Genomic DNA, 6,000 nt, shown 5'->3' on the forward strand with positions numbered 1-6,000 from the left:
GAGCTCATAAAAAATCGAAAAATTGAAATATCAACAAACGGCTACGCAACAATTTAGATAATTCATTTTTACATTCTGAAAAATTTTGTTTAGCCAAATCAGATATCAAAAAATCTTTTTGACATGACATTTTTGAAGGTATAAGCCTTTCGAAAATGCGAAAAAATAAAAGTCGATTTTTCTAACTTTCTAGAGCAGGGTCCCCCCTTAAGGCTCGTAAACCATTGGTAGGGTGGCGATGTGGAACGTTGCTTGACTATAGGCAAATTAGATTGGAGCTACCGGTTAATAGTGTTACAGAACAAATTAGCCATATCATCCTCTTCGCTTATTTCAAGTAAATTCTCCCAGTCATAGTTTAATAAATATTTTGAGAACAGGCCGAAATCAGAAGAACAACAACAGCGCACTTTTACGGTTGTAGTCGCGAGCTCGCGAGTGTTCTGAATTAAATTTGCAGTGAAAAAGTTAAAAATCTGCATTATGTACATATATACATGCTAATAAATCGTATTTGATTATTTGATACGGCAAAACTGGCATATTCGTACTATTTTGGAGGCGATATACGTGATGAGGAATAAATATACGCGTTTCAGCTATATAAGTAATTATATACGATAATATCCGATTAAGACCGGCTCGCTCCGTGTTGCTATACGATTCTGTGCTGAATATCGTATGTGTGTCAGTTACTGTCATTATATACAACAGAAAATCAACTCGGGCGCACTTTATTAAACATTAGTTACGATTCCGAGTATATTAAGAGATATTTACGATAATTTTTGTTATACGAGTTGGTGCTGGCTGGGTGGTTTGTGTATGTGCTTCACACTGGCTGTGTTCCATTCTTATTGGAACGAAACAATTTCGCGATTTACCTACTGACCGTACATCAGTATTTATATCGATTAGGAGCCTGAGATAATTATTTTTCATTTATGTAATCTGCCATACTGTATTAAAGTGAATTGATATATGTAGTTCGTGATAGTTACGTGGATAGTTTTTGCTTTTGTCAACATGCATTCGATTCTATGAGAGATATCGTGTTGTTTCGGGTGGGCGGCCTTCGAATTCGTTCTCGTTCTCGGATAGTTCTCGTTGTCGATGCATTAAACTACCGATCATATCACAGTCTCGCGAGCGTAATTTAGTGATTCTTTACACTGATAAATAAACAATGTTTGATAACTTTTGCTACCATTATTTTGGGTTTGTAAAAGAAGAGTCAGGTATTCCAATATGTCTCGGTGACATTTTAAAATAACACGTCGTGTGCGGACATGAATAAATGACTCATTCACAAGAACAAACGATGTAATTTACGATATCTGTAGTATGTACTCGTTTGAAATAATCGAATATCCGCGTTAGTCGGTGCTAAGAGACTTCGCGGGCGTTTTAATGAAACCACACCGAAACCGCGCGTAGCTTTCAATCGATTACAATACTCTAGGATAATAATAGTCGTTTTCTCGTTCTTTTTAGCATCTGGTTTTCTGGCAGCTATACATCAAATATTTATCCCTTATCAGCATATTTTTGTTATTCTTTGTTGTCTTTTGCGGCGGTTTTAATTTGGAGACGTATAGATCTTTTTGTCGTTATTTCTGTTTTTTTGGCATTGCTTGTCGTTGTTGTCTTTCCGTCGTAAATTTGTCAACTTTTCGTTGTATTTTGATGATGTCTTGTAGCATCTGTTTTCGTATTTTTTCTTGGTTTTTTTATTGTCGCTGTTTTTTGCCGTTTTTCCATCGTCGTGTCATGTTATTTCCGTCACATTTTTGTTATCTTTTGTCGAGCTTTCGTCAATTTGAAATCGTATTTTCGTCCCTTTTTCATCACATTTTCGTCGTTGTTACGTTGTATTTTCGCCGTATCTTCGAATTTCAATCGTTCATTTTTGTTGTGTTTTTTGAATGCTTAAATATTCAACAGTTTTTAGCTTTCCCATAACGAGTTAAGCTTAAAAAAGAAAATTAGGACAAGAATTCTAACTACTTGATAATTACTACCTATTACCTTATTCGCTAGACAGTAGTAAACAATTTTGAAGTTCTGTCGCACTACGGACAAGCTGTTAGGAACTATTAAAATGTGCGAAGAAATAGAATCGAAAATATTTCGCATTTTTCCCGTACTTCAACGCCCAGTTAGCTTCGGGGTACGATGCTAATCTAACAAGCCGGTCGTCGTATGTTAGAATCTGGACTGATCGGTGCCGATACAGAGTTAATAGGATCTTTGTACTAGCCCCGTAATTTCCCTGTACTCTAATAACCGGCTGCGAAGTCTTTCGAAGAAGAAGGGTCAAGTTCTGAAGGACGTTTATACTCGTTTGCCATACTTCAGCCAAAAAAATATCAGGCTTACTATTAATGTGAATATATGGGTTGGGTATTCGGCTCTTGCAGTCTCAAAATAATATCAAAACGAATACCCAACCCAAACACCTACAGTCGAAACCAACACGTGAATGTGAATATACTAAAATCATAGAGCGAAAGCCTGAATGAGAAGAATATCATGCCATCAACAAATATAGATAAAGGTAAAGAGTGCTATCTGCAGTCAAAATGGAAAACGCAAGTTCGTATTGACAGTATGACAACTTTAACGACAACTCTAGCGTCCTTTTTTGATTCACTTCTCTTTCGAGTAAACTCTTCTGTTCGTTTCTTTCTCTTAGAAAGAACGATGAAGGCCATTTATGGATAAATTCCTCAAGACAAGTTTTATATTCCTCGTTCGATCGAAAGGGTACTCAGAGAGACTGCACAGTTAAAAAGGGCGAAGCCTTCGAAACAGTTTTTTCTTTGGCTAGCAAGCCGCAGCTGAGAAGTAACTCTTGTGCCACCTCTGGAAGCATGAACCTGGAATTTTATCGACAGGAGTACCTTCAGAAAATGCCTTTCTAGTAAAAGCATAAACTTGGTTACATAAGTTAAAGAAAAAAAAATCCGTTTAATTAACCTGCATCGGAGATTCTGCTGAGAAGCTCTAAGTTATAACTTTCGATTAGATTAAGTTGGTTGCTTGCCTGACTTTGCAAGCTGTCGCCATTAGAATTCGACCAAACGACACTATGGTTCACTATGGTTCTCTGTGGATCGGAATCCGATCAATACGCTACAGGAAAGGTTAACTGATAAAGATTGCTCGATTCTGAGGAGTAATCTAAAGAGGAGGGCTAGAACTGCAAGCGACGAGAAGAAATTTAAGTAAAAATGGAATTCAACTGCCAAGCAGAGGTGGGTGACAAGCCGGTCAAAGGACGATATTTTGGCCGTGTTCAGAACAAGTTCTAGCAATTTGCTACGGTAGGAAGTAAAGCCGAAACGAAGGTCTTACAATAAACATAAGTCCCAATATCAGATATTATTAATTAATGTAATTAATGATTTGCAAACCAGGAATCGTGCAATTCTACTCTTTTCTACATTTATTGACAAAATTTCTCATTAATCAGAGTAGAATATCCTCAGTAGGAAAAGTGCAAATAAAGGTCAGAGCAAAACGTAATATTATCTCAAGATTGTAAGCGATTCATTATTAGTTTTCTGGGCATTGGTCAGGATCAAATGCTCACCTCGAACTTTGAAACGCCTCAAGATCAAGTGAAAATATTTATAAGTAGAAATGTAGTATTTGTAATTGATATATATTTTGGAAATAATGACTTTCCCAAAAAAGGGACCAACAACTTTATTCAGCTTCAACTCTAAATTCAATATTGAACTTTTCAAACCAACTAAACAATGCATAGCCAGTTCCGTTGTCGGAATTACTAAGACGTTGTAAAATATTATCGGTAGATCTGAAATTAGTACAGTAGACAATTAGGAAAAAAATCAAAGCTGGTTTCAAGGATTTATCACAGTTTAATCCCGTTTCGTTTCGAATTTCAATATCAAGTTGCATTAAACAATGGCCCAAACCGTTTGCACAGAGCCATGGCAAAGCTTACCGGTTAGGCAGCAGCTCGCTTTTTGGCTATTTGCTTACTTCAACACAGATGGCAATTAGTTCAAAAGGATCGTAAAATTTGAAGCATTATGACATGCCGTCATTAAACCACATAAGACTAGTGAAGGTTTACGATGCAAATATCATTGTGCAGAGCTTGATGCAAACCAAATTAGGTAACGTTTGTCATCACATTGGATGAAAAAATAATGGGGTTCTAATTGATCAGACACCTTTCAGATAATAATAATCTAGTAGAGTTATTCTTACGCATATAAACTCGATGTAAATTGTAAGGTTTTGTGGAGGAAAAAGTAAATAAAAAGTCCAACAGTATGTAATCTAGAATCATAAATCTTGCATCGCAAGAACGCCAACTGTAGAATTTATTGCAAACTAATTGTTATGGATTGAATTGCGACTGTGTTTTTCCATTTGCGATCAGCGTGATTTATAGAAGGGCATGGAAAATTCTGAATCACTTATAATGCGGAAACGCCAACACGTTTCATTGCACAGTCATTATGCAGGATGTAAAATAGATGTGTAACAACTATTTTGCATCTATAAATAAGAGGGCATTACCCTAGGTTCAGTATGGTGACCCTTTTTCTGAGATTACGAGAAAGAAGTATCTTATAAAAGATTTCCTAAAAACCAAATACAGTTTTCCCATGGTTATTAGCCTCTCGTGTGTTTAATAGATTACCACAAAAGTTAATAACGTTTTATCCCTAGAAAGATTTATATCACTTTGCCAAAAAAAAAATCAAAAGACTTTCAGAGTCCTCAAGTGACGAACCTACCTTTAGTAATCAGCTCTTTGTTGATGCACACCGACTTAGTAATTACAACAGATCTTTTTTCCGCCTCTTTGCACCTTTACTTTTTCTCGTACAGCTGTAATCAACACAGGAAAATGCAGAAAAACACACGCAAACTTATTAATTACTGTAGCAGCCAGCGGCTTGGTGCGCTCGACTTCACTTGGAACGAAAATTTTGTAGACTCTTCACGCAACCGAACCGCGCGCCGCGTTTTTTTTCTTTTACCCGCCGGTTTTTCCTTCTCTGTCAAAAAACGGAAACGAATTCACTTTCAAAACACCCTCAACTATTTACTGTTGCGATTTGCTTCTCGATTAGGAAAACAATTTTTGCCGACCGACGAACGGCGGCTCGCTTCTAGCGGGCGGCAATGTTCCGAATGATGCTTAAAATATTGACTCTACAAATTGGCGATTGCGCCGCGCTCGTCAATCCGTCAAGGCTTTGCACTGGGTGGTGTGTTTCAATTGTAAATATCATTGACTCTCGAATGGCGATCGGCTGCCGTTAGAAATAAGTACGCTCGTCGTTCTATGAGAAAAACCTAATCGACACCGCTGCGAAACTACGTACAACTCGGGGAAAACCTTGAAGTTTGCGAGCGTTCATACGCAGCAAGCACGCATATAGTTTAGCTGCCGTTGCTGTTTAAGTTCAACTGCTTGCGTTGGCGCTTTTGTGCTTCCTGCTGATCCGCACCGTAAACTGAGGTGTTGCTCAACTCCTGATTTGGCCTAGAGATTTTTGCAGACTGCTACTATACACGAGGCGTGTGGGCAATTTTTCCCAGACACGCAAATTGTCGTTTAATTACACCGCTTGTACTGTCAACGAGTTGATCACACTACCTACATCACAAATCACAACACACCGTTTCTCGGCGGATAACTCACATGTGATACACTGCCGGGTTGGAATTACTGCTGCTGCTGATGCTGCGGTCAGAACTTTATTGTCGTGGGGAAGAAAGTCAACCGATCGCGCCAGAACCTCACAATAGACTGCCAATGCGGCTCGTGGTGCGATTGCGAAAAGCTTGTAACATCAAACTGCAACCGTCGTTGTTGTTGGGATATTGGACGAACCGAATCGTACTTACCGGCACAGCAGCGCGGTGGATTGCCCGCTATCACGCGGCCGTTCGTTGTTGGAGGGGGAACGCGAAATAGTAGCAATTACAACAACAATACCGTCAACAACT

At 38.4% G+C, this 6,000-nt stretch overlaps 1 protein-coding gene across 2 annotated transcripts in view; it reads right to left on the reverse strand.

Annotated features, from left to right (window-relative positions):
• LOC128744503 (ABC transporter G family member 20) overlaps positions 1-5,787 on the reverse strand; it is a 90,661-nt gene extending 84,874 nt beyond the window's left edge. The window contains exons 1-2 of one of the 2 annotated variants that reach the window (XM_053841561.1): positions 5,693-5,787; positions 4,779-4,872 (exon numbers count right to left, since the gene is read on the reverse strand). The gene's annotated coding sequence lies outside the window, so the exon portion shown is untranslated. Of the gene's footprint in view, positions 1-4,778; positions 4,873-5,651 lie in introns of both variants that reach the window. The other variant, XM_053841562.1, reaches the window with a different exon arrangement.
• Positions 5,788-6,000: the final 213 nt, after the last annotated feature.

Source organism: Sabethes cyaneus, chromosome 3 (genome assembly GCF_943734655.1).
Source record: "Sabethes cyaneus chromosome 3, idSabCyanKW18_F2, whole genome shotgun sequence".
NCBI classification, from domain to species: domain Eukaryota; kingdom Metazoa; phylum Arthropoda; class Insecta; order Diptera; family Culicidae; genus Sabethes; species Sabethes cyaneus.